We start from the raw sequence: 17,868 nt of genomic DNA, 5'->3' as shown, positions 1-17,868 counted from the left end.
TGAATACTTTTTTAGTATTGCATGTCCCAAATATCGCATGCCTTATTTTATCTGGCAATCCTTCCCAGATGATAAGTAGTAGAATGTGGTCTAGAATCCAGGTCTCCTGATTCCCTGACCTTCCAGTGGGAGGACTGGGGAGTACTGCATGGAATTCTTTGGAAAGGAAAGAAACCCCTTGTACTAACTCTTGGACTCCACCTCAGACATATGGAACAGAATCTCTGGGGGTCAAGCCTAGGAATCTGCACTGGTTTTTTGTTTTGTTTTGTTTTTTTGTTTTTAAGATGGAATTTCGCTCTGTCTCCCAGCCTGGAGTGCAGTGGGGCGACCTTGGCTCACTGCAGCCTCCACCTCTCGGGTTCAAGCAATTCTCCTGCCTCAGCCTCCTGAGTAGCTAGGATTACAGGTGCCCACCACCACACCCAGCTAATTTTTGTGCTTTTAGTAGAGATGGGGTTTCACCACGTTGGCCAGGCTGGTCTCGAACTCGAACCTCAGGTGATTCGCCCGCCTTGGCCTCCCAAAGTGCTGGGATTACAGGCGTGAGGCACCGCGCCCAGCAGGAAGCTGCACTTTTTAACAAGTATCCTCACCTTCAAACCCGTACTCCCCAAGGATTTTTCTTGAACTTTGAATTTTGAGAGTACTTTTGTCTCTATGCAGCTTGTAGGTGGAGAAGCCCATATTCAGCGGTCCTGTGGCTTCCAATATTCCTAGTATGCTTTTATTTTTTCGAGACGTAGTCTCACTCTGTCTCGCAGGCTGGAGTGCAGTGGCATGATCTCAGATCACTGCAACCTCCGTCTCCCAGGTTCAAGTGATTGGACTGCCTCAGCCTCCTGAGTAGCTAGGATTACAGGTGCATGTCACCACACCTGGCTAATTTTTGTATTTTTGTAAAGACGGGGTTTCACCATGCTGGCCACGCTGGTTTCAAACTCCTGACCTCAGGTGATCTGCCCGCCTTGGCCTCCCAAGGTGCTGGGATTATAGGTGTGAGCCACCGTGCCCAGCCCCTAGTATCCTTTTTACATTCATTCAGTCATCCATCCATAAAACTCCTTGACAGATATTTATTGTTTGAAGGCCTGTCCTGCCAGCCAGGGATAGAAAGGAGAATTGGAGGCAACCGGAGCCCTTGAGGAGCTTCTGTTCCACTGCAAGACACTGACAAGAAAACATACACAATAGGAACACAGGGGGTGTTGGGTTGGACAGCCCCACAGGGGCTATGACAGGATTTGCTTCAGAAGCAGAGGGGGCAGAGCGGGAGCGGTCAGTTGCAAATTTCTGGGGATTCACTTCCGTGGAGTCTTGAAAGGCCAATAATTGTGTTTTCCTACCAAGGGGAGAACAAACGATAATAGATATAAATTTTAGACAGTGGTTACAATTTGCAATAAGAAATGAACTTAAATGGGCCAGGTGCAGTGGCTCATGCCTGTAATCCCAACACTTTGGGAGGCTGAGGAGGGAAGATCACTTGAGCCCAGGAGTTCAAGATCTGTCTGAGCAACACAGTGAGACCCCATCTCTACAAAAAATATAAAAATTAGCTGGACGTGATGGTGCACTCCTGTGGTCCCAGCTACTCAAGAGGCTGAGGTGGGAGGATTGCTTGAGCTCTGGGAGGCAAGAGGTTACAGTGAGCCATGATTGTGCCACTGCACTCCAGCCTGGGCAACAGAGTGAGACCCTGTCTCAAAAAATAAAAAATAAAAATACGAGGGGCTGGGCGCGGTGACTCATACCTGTAATCCTGGCACTTTGGGAGGCCGAGGCAGGTGGATCATGAGGTCAAGAGATCGAGACCATCCTGGCCAACATGGTGAAACCCCATCTCTACTAAAAAAAAATACAAAAAATTAGCTGGGCGTAGTGTCACATGCCTGTAGTCTCAGCTACGCAGTAGGCTGAGGCAGAAAAATTGCTTGAACCTGGGAGGTGAAGGTTGCAGTGAGCCGAGATTGCACCACTGCACTCCAGCCTGGGGGACAAGAGCAAGACTCCGTCTCAAAAAAATAAATAAATACATAAATAAATGATGAAATAAACATACATTTTAAAAATGCAAATGAAAAGCTGGGCATGGTCACTCATGCCTGTAATCCCAACACTTTGGGAGGCTGAGGCAGGTGAATCACCTGAAGACAGGAGTTTCAGACCAGCCTGGCTAACATGGGGAAACCCCACCTCTATTAAAAATACAAAATTTAGTGGGGCGTGCTGGCACATGCCTGTAATCCCAGCTACTCTGGAGGTTAAGGCAGGAGAATCGCTTGAACCCAGGAGGCAGCAGTTGCAGTGAGCCGAGACCACGCCACTGCACTCTAGCCTGGGCAACAGAGCAAGACTCTGTCTCAAAAAAAAAAAAAAAAAAGTAAATGAAAGAGAGTGAGAACGTAGGCTCTGGAGCCAGACATCCTGGTTACATCCAAGTTCCCCCACTTACTAGCCCTATGACCATGTCCATGTACCCCACCCCATCCTTTCCATGCCTCAGTTTTGTCTTCTGTGAAATCGGGATGATCATATTCTCTTCCTCATTGGTTGGGTGTACAGGTTAAAGGAAATAATCTATATAAAATGCCTCATGCAGCTCCTACTTAGTAAGTATTCAATAGAGGTTAACATTAATAAGCTTCCTCCCTTTACTACACCTTCCCTGCAGCCTACAAATGTGTTGTAACAACTTTCCATCCTTGATCCTGGATCCTCCTCTTATTACTGACACATTACCTGTCCCCATTTGGGGCACAACTCTTTGAAAGAATTGTCTGTAATTCCCATTTCTATTTTCTCACCTCCCTGTTTCTCCTGAACCCACTCCATGGAACCTGCTCTTTTCAAGGCCACTGATAAACTTCATATTCATTTCCAGTGGGCAATTCTCAATCCTTACCCACAGCCTTTCAGGAGCATTTGACACAGCTGATCCACCCTTGCTTCGTCGTCTTCTTCTTCTTCTTTTTTTTTCTTAATTTAAGAGACAGGATCTGGCCAGGCGCAATGGTTCACACCTGTAATCCCAGCACTTTGGGAGGCCAAGGCGGGTGCATCACGAGGTCAGGAGTTCGAGACCAGCCTGGCCAGCATGGTGAAACCCCCATCTCTACTAAAAATACAAAAATTAGCCGGGCGTGGTGGCGCATGTCTGTAATCCCAGCTATTCAGGAGGCTGAGACAGGAGAATCCCTTGAACCTGGGAGGCAGGCAGTGAGCTGAGATCGCACCATTGCACTCCAGCCTGGGTGACAGGAGTAAAACTCCATCTAAAAAGAATACATCTCTAATACTTTTCACTTCCTCTATTGCAAGTACTAAGGTCTCTCAACCTTAGGACTATTGTCTTTTTTTTAATTTTATTTTTGAGACAGGTTCTTACCCCGTTGCCCAGGATGGAGTGCCGTGGCACAATCATAGCTCACTGCAGCCTTGAACTCCCGGGCTCAAGCGATCCTCTTGCCTCAGCCTCCCTAATAGCCTGGACTACAGTTGCTTGCTACCAGGCTCAACTAATTTAAAAAAAGAGATGAGGTCTTGCTTTGTAGCCCAGGCTGGTATAATGCTCCTGGCTTCAAGCAATCCTCCATGTTGGCCTCCAAAAGTGCTGGGATTACAGGCATGAATCACTGTGCCCAGCCACCATTGACATTTTGGTTTTTGTTTTTGGTTTTTTTTTGAGACAGAGTCTCGCTGTATCCTCCAGGCTGGAGTATAGTGGCATGAACTCTGTTCACGGCCACCTCCGCCTCCCAGATTCAGGTGATTCTCATGCCTCAGCCTCCCAAATAGCTGGGATTACAGGCACCTGTCACCAAGCCCAGCTAATTTTTGTATATTTAGTAGAGACAGGGTTTCACCATGTTGGCCAGGCTAGTCTTGAACTCCTGAGCTCAGGTGACCTGCTCTCCTTGGCCTCCCAAAGTGCTGGTATTACAGGCGTGAGCCACCACGCCTGGCCCACTATTGACATTTTGAACCAAGTAATTCTTTGTCACGGGGAGTTGTCCTGTGCATTATTGTAGGATACTTTGCAGCACTCACTAGAAGCCAATAGCATCCCCGATTTATGACAACCGAAAATGTTCAGATATTGAACAAATGTCCTTGACTGGTAGGGAGAGTTGGGGAGAGGTATGTGGAGAACCTAGAGCAAAGTCACCCTGGTTGAGAGACACTTCTCTACAGCTCTGTACCATTCTATAGTCCCCACCAACCTGTCCCTTTCTATAGTCCCAACCATGACTCTCTCTTACCTGAAATACCAGAATAGCTTCCTATCTGGTTTCCCTACCTCCATTCTAGCTCTCCATACAGCAACATCCAGGGTGATCCTTTTAAATCATCAACCAAATTTTGTCACTCTTCTGTTTTTAACCCTCAATGGCTTCCTGTAACAATAAAGATTCAAATTTTTATGATAGTGTGCAAGACTCTACATGACCTGGCGCTTGTGCATTTCCTATCACTCTCCCCTTGTTCATTGCACTCCGGTCATGCTGGCTTCTTTGCTCTTCCTTGAACATCTCAAAAATAATCCCTCCTTTGGACATTTGCATTTGCTGTTCCCTTTGTTTAGAATGCTCTTCCCTCAGAATCTGCATGGCTCCTTCCTTCACTTCACTCAGGTTGTTTGTTCGTGTGTTTGTTTGTTTGAGATGGAGTCTCACTTTGTTGCCCAAGCTGGAATGCAGTGGTGCAATCTCGGCTCACCGCAGCCTCTGCCTCCCGGGTTCAAGCCATTCTCCTGCCTCAGGCTCCCAAGTAGCTGGGACTAGAGGTGCTCACCACACCTGGCTAACTTGTATATTTTTAGTAGAGAAAGGGTTTCACCATGTTGGCCAGGCTGGTCTTGAACTCCTGACCTCATTATCCGCCCACCTCGGCCTCCCAAAGTGCTGGGATTACAGGTGTAAACCACCGACCCGGCCTCATTTAGGTTATTTAAAATCTCCTCGGAGAGTCCTTCCCTGACTACCCTATCCCAAGGAGCACCTCCACCATCATCCTCTCTCCCCATATGTTGGATGATGGACATGTTGACCCACAGCCCAGATTCCCTTTCAAGGCAGGACTTGTTGCCCCAGCAGCTGGGAGTGCCGTAAGCAGACAGCCTTCAGCTATCAGCTCCTTTGAGAATTGCCTCAGCTACAAGAGAGAATGTGCCCAAGGGTACACCCTTTGCAAGATATCCCACACCCAGTGACTGATTGGGGTGGAGTAGAAAGGAGGGCCACTGTGGCCCAAGAGGAAGCAACTGAGATGGGCCATGTCCACTCTGGTGCTCCCCATGGGGTCGGCTGAGGCTGTAGGAGGGCCTGCCTCTCAGCTTGATTCCTCCCTCTGCCCAATCATGCTTCCTTCATCTCCCTACCAAGATGCAACCTCTGTAGTCATTGAACATGATAAGCATTGTCTCAGGGTGTGGGTCCAGTGGACCCTACCTGTGACACCCACTGTACTTTTCTTAGCACTATCTGATTTATATTTAATATCGTTTTGTATCTGCCTAAGGTCTGTGAAGGCAGATACTTTGTCTTGAAACTGCAGCACCTATGCCTGGCACATACAGAGTAGTTGCTCAGTAAATACTTTTTGTTTGCTTTTTTGTTGTTTTGTTTTGTAGAGACAGGGTCTTGCTATGTTGCCCAGGCTGATCTCAAACTCTTGGCCTCAAGCAGTCCTCCCGCCTCGGCCTTCCAAAGCACTGGGATTGTAGGCGTGGCCACCACACCCAGCCAGGTCAATAATTACTGAATGTTGAAAGAATCATCACTGTCACCGGTCGCAGTGGCTCATACCTGTAATCCCAGCACTTTGGGAGGCTGAGGCAGTCGGGTCACATGAGGTCAGGAGTTCTAGACCAGCCTGGTGAACACGGCGGAACCCCATCTCCACTAAAAATACAAAAAAATTAGCCAGGCATGGTGGCACATGCCTGTTATCTCAACTACTTGGGAGGCTGAGGCACAAGAATCGCATGAACCTGGGAGGTGGAGGTTGCAGTGAGCCAAGATTGCACAGCTACACTCCAGCCTGGGCGACAGAGCAAGACTCTGTCTCAATTAAAAAAATAAAAAGAAAAAAAGAATTATTACTGTCATTTCCTTACTACTGTTGGGGCTCAGAAAATAATACCCCAAAGTAAGGCACTTTGGCATGCTGATACTTTGAACTGAAAGATATTGGAAGGACCTCAAAAGCAAAGTCTCTTTCTTCTCTTCTCCTGTACTTCTTTCTTCTGCTTCCCTTCCTCTCCCAAGGCAGGCCATAGAAACTAGAACCCTTCTTCTCCAAAGCCAGCCATAAAACCTAGAAATAGGACTTTAACATTCCTCCATCCTTCTGTGTAGGAGCTGGCCATAAAATTATCTGACCTACCTTGTCTGAAAATAGATCATAAGACCTTCATTTCAGAAGGGGCCCTGCCCTAAACCCAGGAGAAAGGAATAGGCCAAGAAGAATCTGAACACAGGCCTTGCTGGGTTTCCCCACTCAGTCTGTTACTATTAGATCATTCCCTTTCTGTCTAATCACGTTTCAACACAGCTGTCATGCTTCACTGAATCTAAGCATAAAAACGAACAGTTTTTGGCTGGACGCGGTGGCTCATGCCTGTAATCCCAGCACTTTGGGAGGCCGAGGCATGCGGATCATGAGGTCAGGAGATCAAGACCATCCTGGCTAACACGATGAAACCCCGTCTCTACTAAAAATACAAAAAAAAAAAAAAATTTAGCCAGGTGTGGTGGTGTGCACCTGTAGTCCCAGGAGGCTACTCAGGAGGCTGAGGTGAAGGTTGCAGTGAGCCAGATCGTGCCACTGCACTCTAGCCTGGGCCACAGTGCGACACTTCATCTCAAAAAAAAAAAAAAAAAAGGAACAGTTTTTTTCTTGAGTCTTTGGGTCTTCATTTCTGAAGTCTCCCATGTCACATACAATTTTGATTGGATAAGATAAATCTGATATGCTTTTAGATGGACATGGTGGTGTGTGCCTGCAATCCCAGCTACTGGGAAGGCTAAAGTGGGAAGATGGCTTGAGCCCAGAAGTTCAAGGCTGCAATGAGCCATGATCACGCCACTGTACTCCAGCCTAGACAACAGAGCAAGACCTTGTCTCTAAAACAAAAAATTAAAAGAGAAAGTTATAAATTTCTTATGCTTTTCTCTTGTTAACCAGTCTTTTGTTATAGGAGTGGTGGCCATGACCCTTCTGATAGGGAGGAAAGTTATTACACCTTTCCACCTTTCAATACTCCAAGATTACTCTATGGCTGGGGAGTCCTTGGGTTATATCTAATATAAAGGCTCCAACTGTCTTTTGATTTTTGTTTTTGATACAGGGTCTCGCTCTGTTGCCCAGGTTGGAGTGCAGTGGCATGATCTCAGCTTCCCAAGCAGCTGAGACTACATGCTTGCACCACCACATCCAGCTAATTGTTGTTTTTGTTTTGTAGCAATGAGGTCTTGCCATGTTGCCTAGGCTGGTCTCCAACTCCTGAGTTCAAGCAATCCTCCTGTCTCAACCTACCAAAGTGCTGAAATTACAGGCATGAGCCACCACGCCCAGCCAAGGCTCCAACTTTTTTTTTTTTTTTTTTTGAGGCAGAGTCTCACTCTGTCGCCGGGGCTGGAGTGCAGTGGCCGGATCTCAGCTCACTGCAAGCTCCGCCTCCCGGGTTTACGCCATTCTCCTGCCTCAGCCTCCCGAGTAGCTGGGACTACAGGCGCCCGCCACTTCGCCCGGCTAGCTTTTTTTTGTATTTTTAGTAGAGACGGGGTTTCACCGTGTTAGCCAGGATGGTCTCGATCTCCCGACCTCGTGATCCGCCCGTCTCGGCCTCCCAAAGTGCTGGGATTACAGGCTTGAGCCACCGCGCCCGGCCTGGCTCCAACTTTTTAACAGACTTGCAGGGGCCATAATCTTTCCAAAATGATTCCAGGGTGGAAACAGGCCAAGATGGTTTCAGATCTAGAGGACTTGGCAGCAGGGCTCTGCTCAGCTGACAACTCTGTCCCTCTTGCTCACAAATTTAATAGGCTGTTCTCACTTGGGGAAGATGCCACCGTCCTTTGAACTAGCTACACCGCAGGCATTTTGACCTGGTCAGCCCACAGGATAAATTTTAGATTAAACAGCTATTCTTGAGCAGTTTTACACACTTTCATGTTTTTTAAGAACATTCACATTGCTCAGGAATTTCTTCTTTTTTTTTTGCTCAGGAATTTATTAGGATGGCCATTAGATGTGGGTCACTTTATCATTCTAATTTTATATACAGGGAAACCTAGGTCAGAGGAGTAGCTTCATTCATCCCAGAAGTGTTTAGTGAACACCTTCTATGTGCCAGGCACTGGGCTGGGTATTGGAGGTTGACTAGGCAAGTTCCTTGGCTAGCAAGGGGAACAGACAGGTCCCACTCTGTCTATAACTGAGGTGTGAACCAAGAGCTTGGAGAACCAGAAGATAAAATGATTGCTTCTCTTTTAGGGTATAACCTCTGAAAAAATTTTATTGTATAGGTAACATTTTAAAAAACAAAACACAGGCCAGGCACGGTGGCGCATGCCTGTAACACCAGCATTTTGGGAGGCCGAGGCAGGCAGATCATGAGGACAGGAGTTCGAGACCAGCCTGACCAACATGGTGAAACCCCGTCTCTACTGAAAATACAAAACTTAGCCGGGTGTGGTGGACTGAGCCTGTAATCCCAGCTACTCAGGAGGCTGAGACAGGAAAATCGCTTGAACCCGGGAGGTGGAGGTTGCAGTGAGTCAAGATCCCGCCATTGCACTCCAGCCTGGGCACCAGATCGAGACTCTGCCTCAAAAAAAAAAAACCAAAAAAAAAAAAAAAACCACACAGGCCAGGTGCAGTGGTGCATGCTGGTAATCCCAGCACTTAGGGAGAGTGAAGAAGGCAGATCACTTCAGCCCAGGAGTTTGAGACCAGGCTGGGCAACAAGGTGAAACCCCGTCTCTACAAAAAATACAAAAATCAGCTGGGTGCGGTGGCATGTGCCTGTAGTCTCAGCTACTCTGGAGGCTGAGGTGGAAGGATCGCTTGAGCCTGGCAGGTCGAGGCTGCAGTGAACAAAAACTACATCACTGCACTCCAGCCTGGACTACAGAGTGAGATCTCATCTCAAAAAAAAGAGAGATTAAAAAACAAAACACTTAAACATCCAGGCTCTTTGGTCAAACTGCCTTTTGCTCTCTCCATTCCTTGCATTCTGAATTCCTACAGATTGCAATCATCTTCAGTGGGTGCACACTTATGCACACACAAACATGCTTTTAAAAAACAAAATATGGAGCCTATCTTCTTTTAAACTTAGCCATATTTGGGATATATCCAAAGATGTTAATTGCAGCATTATATGTAATAGCAAGAGACTATAACCCACTAAAATGTCTGTCAATAGGAAACTAGATATATAGTTCCTCTGCAGAGATAGTCCCTGACTTATGATGGTCCAGTTTGACAATGGGTTTGTCACGAACTTAACAGTGGAAAAAAGTAATTACTTAAATCTGTGTATGCTGGCTGGGCGTGGTGGCTCATGCCCGTAATCCCAGCACTTCAGGAGGCCAAGGTGGGTGGATCACCTGAGGTCAGGAGTTCAAGACCAGCTTGGCCAACATGGTGAAACCCCATCTCTACTAAAAATACAAAAAATTATCCAGGCATGGTGGCAGATGCCTGTAATCCTAGCTACTCAGGAGGTTGAGGCAGGAGAATTGCTTGAACCAGGAAGGAAAAGGTGACAGTGAGCCAAGATCGCGGCACTGCGCTCCAGCCTGGGTGACAAGAGCGAAACTCTATCTCAAAAAATAAAAAAGTCTGTATATGATGATATGGAACAACTTCCAAGATATACTACAAAGTGTAAAAAGCAAGCTGTGGCCTGGAGCGGTGGCTCACCCCTGTAATCCCAGCACTTTGGGAGGCCGAGGCAGGCAGATCACCTGAGGTCAGGAGTTCCAAGACCAGCCTAGCCAACATGGCAAAACCCCGTCTCTACTAAAAATACAAAAATTAGCCAGACATGGTGGAGCATGCCTATAATCCCAGCTACTTGGGAGGGAGTAGCTTGACCCCAGGAGGCAGAGGTTGCAGTGAGCCAAGATCACGCCACTGCACTTCAGCCTGGACAACAGAATGAGAGTCCGTCTGAAAAAACAAACAAACAAACAAACAAAAAACACGCAAGCTGCAAGACAGAGTGTTTAAAAGTAAAAGGAGGATTTGTGCTTGAGTGTGGGTATGTGTGAAATACATTAACACATATAAGTTTACATATATATAAAACATTTCTGGAAAGATTCCTAAGAAGCTGTGAATAGCTTGGCTCTGGGGTGGAAGACAAACTCATTTTTTATTATATGCCCTATCATCTGTTGTGAAATTTTTTTTAACCACATGCTTTTCAATTTTTCAATTAAAAAACTAGTTAATTAAATGAAACAATAGGGCATAGACATTTTTCAATGTTTAATATTAATGTCACATTTAGCTCTTCTTATTGCCAGGTAATGTTTAAGTCTTAATATCTATTAACTTGTTTATTCCCCATAACAACCCTCTGATGTGGAAACTATTATTACCCTCATTTACAGTTTTAAAAAACTGAGGCTGGGTGCAGTGGCTCATGCCTGTAATCCCAGCACTTTTGGAGGTCAAGGCAGGAGGAACACTTGAGGCCAGGAGTTCAACAGCCTAGGCAACATAGTGAGGCCTTGTCTCTACCCCCTCAATTTTTTTTTTTTTTTTTTTTTTGAGACGGAGTCTCGCTCTGTCGCCCAGGCTGGAGTGCAGTGGCCGGATCTCAGCTCACTGCAAGCTCCGCCTCCCGGGTTTACGCCATTCTCCTGCCTCAGCCTCCCGAGTAGCTGGGACTACAGGCGCTGCCACCTCGCCCGGCTAGTTTTTTGTATTTTTTAGTAGAGACGGGGTTTCACCATGTTAGCCAGGATGGTCTCGATCTCCTGACCTCGTGATCCGCCCGTCTCGGCCTCCCAAAGTGCTGGGATTACAGGCTTGAGCCACCGCGCCCGGCCAAATTTTTTTTAAAGAACATTTTAAAAACCTCACTGGGTGCAGTGGCTCACACCTGTAATCCCACCACTTTGGGAGGCCAAGGTGGGCAGATCACTTCAGGTCAGGAGTTTGAGACTAGCCTGGCCAGGATGGTGAAACCCCATCTCTGCTAAAAATACAAAATTTAGGCCGGGCGCGGTGGCTCAAGCCTGTAATCCCAGCACTTTGGGAGGCCGAGACGGGCGGATCACGAGGTCAGGAGATCGAGACCACCCTGGCTAATACGGTGAAACCCCGTCTCTACTAAAAATACAAAAAACTAGCCGGGCGACGAGGCGGGCGCCTGTAGTCCCAGCTACTTGGGAGGCGGAGGCAGGAGAATGGCGTAAACCCGGGAGGCGGAGCTTGCAGTGAGCTGAGATCCGGCCACCGCACTCCAGCCTGGGCGACAGAGCCAGACTCCGTCTCAAAAAAAAAAAAAAAAAAAAAAAAAAAATACAAAATTTAGCCGGGTGTGGTGGCACATGTCTGTGGTCCCAGCTACTTGGGAGGCTGAGGCAGGAGAATCACTTGAACCCGGGAGGCGGAGGCTGCAGTGAGCCAGGATCATGCCACTGCACCACAGCCTGGGCGACTCAGCAAGACTCTGTCTTAAAAAAAAAAACAAACAAAAAAAAAACAGAGGCAGCATGCCCCCAAGGTCACACAAATACCAAGTGATAGAGTGGGGATTTGAACCCATGTAATCTGGCTCTGAAGTCCATGTTCTGAATCACTATGGCAACGTTACTTCTTCTTTTTTTTTTTTTTTTGAGATGAAGTTTTGCTTTGGTTGCCCAGGCTGGAGTGTAATGGCACGATCTCGGCTCACCACAAACTCCGCCTCCCGGGTTCAAGCGATTCTCCTGCCTCAGTCTCCCGAGTAGCTGGGATTACAGACATGTGCCACCACGCCCAGCTAATTTTGTATTTTTAGTAGAGATGGGGTTTCTCCATGTTGGTCAGGCTAGTCTCGAACTCCCGACCTCAGGTTATCCGCCTGCCTCAGCCTCCCAAAGTGCTGGGATTACAGGCGTGAGCCATGGCACCTGGCCATCTCCTTCTTATTAATAGCTACAAAATATATTCTACAAAGTAAGGGTGTCATATTTTGTTTAACTGCTCCTCCTTTGATAAGCATTTTGGTTGCTTCTAGGATTTTGTTATTACCTTCTATGCTGTAGAAACATCCTTGTGGTTGACCCTTTGTCCTTTGTGCTTTTGGGTAAAGATATTTATGAGAATTCCTGGAAATGAAACTACTGTATCATCTAAAATTTGATAGTTATTACCAAATTATTTTCCTTTTTTAAAAAAGACATCAATTGGCCGGGCACGGTGGCTCAAGCCTGTAATCCCAGCACTTTGGGAGGCCGAGACAGGCGGATCACAAGGTCGGGAGATCGAGACCATCCTGGCTAATACGGTGAAACCCTGTCTCTACTTAAAAATACAAAAAACTAGCCGGGCGACGAGGCGGGCGCCTGTAGTCCCAGCTACTTGGGAGGCTGAGGCAGGAGAATGGCGTAAACCCGGGAGGCGGAGCTTGCAGTGAGCTGAGATCCGGCCACTGCACTCCAGCCTGGGTGGCAGAGCAAGACTCCGTCTCAAAAAAAAAAAAAAAAAAAAAAAAAAAGACATCAATTTGTCTTCTCTTTATCTATGTATAAGAGTGAGGAAGTAGCACAGGACTCTAGTAACTGAAATAAGGGAAGTTCGGTCCCATTAGAAACAGTATAAGCAGAGACAGTGACCTGCGGGTTTTTAAATTTTATCTACTTACTTTTAGAAACAAGGTCTCGCTGTGTTGCCCAGGCTGGAGTGCAGTGGTATGATCATAGTTCAATGCAGCCTGGAACTCCTGGGCTCAAGCAATCCTCCTGCCTTAGCCTCCGTTGTTGAGGCTGCAGTGAGCCTTAGCCTCGCTGTGTGTTTTTTGAGGTTAGGGATTGTCTTGTTTATCTTTGTTCAACAAATAGCACAAGAATCATTTAAGGGCTTTAAGAGGACTGTTGATCTAGTTTACATTTGCACACATTTCTCTGGCTGCTTTGTAAAAACTGGATTAGAGCAGGGGGAAATTCAAGTGTAGAAACCCAGTTAGAAGGTTTTGCAAATATTTGTTAAACAAATAGCTATTATGCTGTTATGAGTGCTTCAGGAAAATGGGGACAGAGTCGTGTGAACACAACAGACATGATCCATGCCCTCCTGGGGTGGAGCGAGAGAGGCATGAATGAAGTAAACTCACAAAATGAAAATATAACCAGCTCCAATAAATGCTAGAAGCAGCGAAAAGTGAGGTGCTGTGGGAGGAAACAATAAAGGGTGGTTAGGAAAAGACTCTCTGGGGAAGGAACATTCACAGTAGGGATGGAAGGAAGAATAAAAATCAACAGGCCGGGCGCGGTGGCTCAAGCCTGTAATCCCAGCACTTTGGGAGGCCGAGACGGGCGGATCACGAGGTCAGGAGATCGAGACCATCCTGGCTAATACGGTGAAACCCCGTCTCTATTAAAAAAATACAAAAAACTAGCTGGGCACGGTGGCGGGCGCCAGTAGTCCCAGCTACTCCGGAGGCTGAGGCAGGAGAATGGCGGGAACCCGGGAGGCAGAGCTTGCAGTGAGCTGAGATCCGGCCACTGCACTCCAGCCTGGGCGACAGAGCGAGACTCTGTCTCAAAAAAAAAAAAATAAATGAATAAATAAACAGAAGAGTAGAGGAAAACAAGGTTTGTTTTCTAGCCCCTAAAGAGGTTCAAACAGAAATCAGCTGGGCGTGGTGGCATAAGCCTGTAATCCCACCTACTTGGGAGGATGAGGCACAAGAATCACTTTAACCCGGGAGGCGAGGTTGCAGTGAGCTGAGATCATACCACAGCATTCCAGCCTGGGCAACAGAGCGAGACTCTGTCTCAAAAAAAAACACAGAAGTTGGAGCAATAAGCAAGGCCAGGGCATAAGAAGCCTTGAAGAGCAGGGCGCAGTGGCTCGCGCCTGTAATCTCAGCACTTTGGGAGGCCGAGGCAGGCAGATCACTTGAAGTTAGGTGTTTGAGACCAGCTTGACCAAAATGGCAAAACCCCATCTCTACTAAAAATACAAAAATTAGCTGGGCATGGTGGCAGGCACCAGTAATCCCAGCTACTCAGGAGGCTGAGGTAGGAGAATCTCTTGAACCCAGGAGGCAGAGGTTGCAATGGGCCGAGATCACATCACCGCACTCCAGCCTGAGCAACAAGAGCGAAACTCTGTCTCAAAAAAAAGAAGCCTTGAAGGGCTTTAAATGGACTGTTGATCTGGTTTCCATTTGTTCACATTTCTCTGGCTGCTTTGTAGAAACTGGATTAGAGCAGGAGGAAATTCAAGTATAGAAACCCAATTAGAAGGTTTTGCAGCCGGGCGCGGTGGCTCAAGCCTGTAATCCCAGCACTTTGGGAGGCCGAGACGGGCGGATCACGAGGTCAGGAGATCGAGACCATCCTGGCTAACATGGTGAAACCCCGTCTCTACTAAAAATACAAAAAACTAGCCGGGCGACCTGGCGGGCGCCTGTAGTCCCAGCTACTCGGGAGGCTGAGGCAGGAGAATGGCGTGAACCCGGGAGGCGGAGCTTGCAGTGAGCTGAGATCCGGCCACTGCACTCCAGCCTGGGCGACAGAGCGAGACTCCGTCTCAAAAAAAAAAAAAAAAAAAAAAAAAAAAAAAAAAAAAAAAAAAAAAAGAAGGTTTTGCAGAAGGACATGAAAATTAGATAATAGTAGCTGGCCTAAAGGGGTAGAAGAAGAACCTATAAGCTAAAAGAATGTTAAATGACATATGATCAATTGCAATGTGTAGACCTCATTTGGATCCCGAATTTTTTTTTTTTTTTTTTTTTGTAGAGATGGGGGTCTAGCTATGTTGCCCAGGCTGGTCTTGAACTCCTGGGCTCAAGCAAACCTCTGGCCTTGACCTCCCAAAGTTCTGAGACCACAGGTGTGAGCCACTGTGCCCAAGTAGATTTTGAATTTTTTAAAAACCTAGATGGCCGGGCGCGGTAGCTCAAGCCTGTAATCCCAGCACTTTGGGAGGCCGAGACGGGCGGATCACGAGGTCAGGAGATGGAGACCATCCTGGCTAACACGGTGAAACCCCGTCTCTACTAAAAATACAAAAAAAAAACTAGACGGGCGAGGTGGCGGCGCCTGTAGTCCCAGCTACTCGGGAGCCTGAGGCAGGAGAATGGCGGGAACCCGGGAGGCGGAGCTTGCAGTGAGCTGAGATCCGGCCACTGCACTCCAGCCTGGGTGACAGAGCGAGACTCCGTCTCAAAAAAAAAAAAAACTAGAAAAGAAAAAAATAAAATAAAAAGAAAATATCGATCACAGTTATGAACTAATTAGAAATTCGAACTAATTTTAAGTTGGCCCTAAACCTGGTGGCTCACGCCTGTAATCCCAGCACTTTGGGAGGCTGAGGCGGGTAGATCACAAGGTCAGGAGTTTGAGACCAGCCTGGCCAATATGGTGAAACCCCGTCTCTACTAAAAATACAAAAATTAGCCAGGCATGGTGGTGGACGCCTGTAGTCCTGGCTGCTTGGGAGGCTGAGGCAAGAGAATTGCTTGAACCCGGGAGGCAGAGGTTGCAGTGAGCCAAGATTGCGCCACTGCACTCTGCCTGGGCAATAGAGCAAGACTCCGTTTCAAAAAAAAGAAAAAAAAATTGGATCTTATCCAAAAGATAACTGAAATATAAACTCAAATATTAACATCCATTATGATATATGGCCTTTTGCTATGCTTCATTATGATTTTTTCTATACAGATATTTACATCTATATTTATTTTCATAGTTGAGATCACATTTTACATCAAGTTTAGTATTAGTGTAATACTTTTTTTGTTCAATGCAATACAATCTGTTTTATTGTGAAAGCTGAATTGAAATTAAAAGTTCTATAAAAAACTGTCATTTTTGGCTTTCAAAAGCACCACTCTCATGATCAAAAAAGGCCACAACAGGGCCAGGCGCAGTGGCTCATGCCTGTAATCTCAACACTTGGGGAGGTGGAGGCGGGTGGATCAACTGAGGTCAGGAGTTCAAGACCAGCCTGGCCAACATGGTGATACCCCATCTCTACCAAAAATATAAAAAAATTAGCCAGGAGTGGTGGCAGGTGCCTGTAATCCAACTACCCAGGAGGCTGAGGCAGGAGAATCACTTGAACTTGGGAGGCAGGGGTTGCAGAGCTGAGATCTAGCCTGGGCAATAAGAGTGAAACTCTGTCTCAAAAAAAAAAAAAAAAAAAAAAAAGGGCCACAACAGTTAAGATTGTATTACTTGATTTTATTGTATACTAAGTGGTGGGCACAGAGCAATTCTCCTTATAAAGTAGACAATTAGCTTCACTCAGAACATTTTAAATAACGCACATTAAAGCAGGTATTCATTTTACAAGTTGTTCTGCAATCTAAACATACAATAGCTTGGAGAACAACACTTAGAAAACAAAAGCCAATGTAAAAAGATTAAAACAACTAGAGGCCAGAAGCGGTGGCTTTCCCCGGAAATCCTAACACTTTGGGAGGCTGAAGCAGAAGCATCGCTTGAGCTCAGGAGTTCTAGACCAGCCTGGGCAACATAGTGAGACCTCATCTCTATTAAAAAAAAAAAACTTAAAAATTAGCTGGGCATGTTGGCGCACACCTGTAGCCCCAGCTACTCAGGAGATTGAGGTGGGAGGAGTTGGAGACTGCAGTGAGCCATGATTATTATCCCACTGCACTCTACCTGGACCACAGAGCAAGAACCTGTCAAAACACACACACACACACACACACACACACACACACACACACACCAACTACAATTAGAACAGTATAGGTTTTATACGGCTTCGATTTCACAGTTTTCTTAACTGCATCATCAGTGTCAGAAATCTGTTCCTGGCCAGGTGCAGTGGCTCACACCTATAATCCCAGCACTTAGGGAGGCAAAGGTGGATTACTTGAGCCTAGGATTCAAGACTAGCCTGAACAACACAGTGAGACACCTCCCCCGACACCTGCCTTCTCTAAAAAAAAATTTTTTTAAATTAGCTGTGTATGATGCCAGCACCTATAGTCCCAGCTACTAGGGAGGCTGAGGTGGATCACTTGAGCCCAGGAGATGGAGGCTGCAGTGAGCTGTGATCCCACCACTGCACTCCAGCCTGGGTAACAGAGCAAGACTCTGTCTCAAAAAAAAAAAAAAAAACTGTGTATATATATATGTGTGTGTGTGTGTGTGTGTATAGATATAATCTTTAAATTTAAATTTAAAAAATTTTTAAATTTAAATTTTAATTTTAAAAAATCTGTTCCTTCAGCTGGCTCCCTTGCTCCAGATTCAAGGAAATACCTTCTCTTCCTGGTTTCATTTCACCTTCTGGATCCATCCAATTATCTAATATCAATTCCCCTTTAAAATCCCAAACACTGGCCCAGCATGGTGGCTCACACCTGTAATCCTAGCACTTTGGGAGGTCAAGGCAGGCAGATCACTTGAGGTCAGGAGTTCGAGACCAGCCTGGCCAACATGGTGAAACCCCGTCTCGACATAAAAGACAGAAATTAGCCGGGCATGGTGGTGAGTGCCTGCAGTCCCAGCTACTCGGGAGGCTGAGGCAGGAGAATCACTTGAACCCAGGAGGCAGAGGTTGCAGTGAGCCAAGATCGTGCCATTGCACTCCAGCCTTGGGGGACAAGGCTAAAAAAAAAAAAAAAAAAAAAAAAAAAAAAAAAAAAAAATCCCAAAC

General features: G+C 46.5%; 1 pseudogene; it reads right to left on the bottom strand.

The window, feature by feature from the left end:
• Positions 1-17,868, bottom strand: part of LOC115897598 — a 48,003-nt pseudogene that overhangs the window by 29,898 nt on the left and 237 nt on the right.

This window comes from Rhinopithecus roxellana, chromosome 5 (genome assembly GCF_007565055.1).
Source record: "Rhinopithecus roxellana isolate Shanxi Qingling chromosome 5, ASM756505v1, whole genome shotgun sequence".
Classification (NCBI taxonomy): Eukaryota; Metazoa; Chordata; class Mammalia; order Primates; family Cercopithecidae; genus Rhinopithecus; species Rhinopithecus roxellana.
This window is presented reverse-complemented; position numbering and strand designations above follow the sequence as displayed.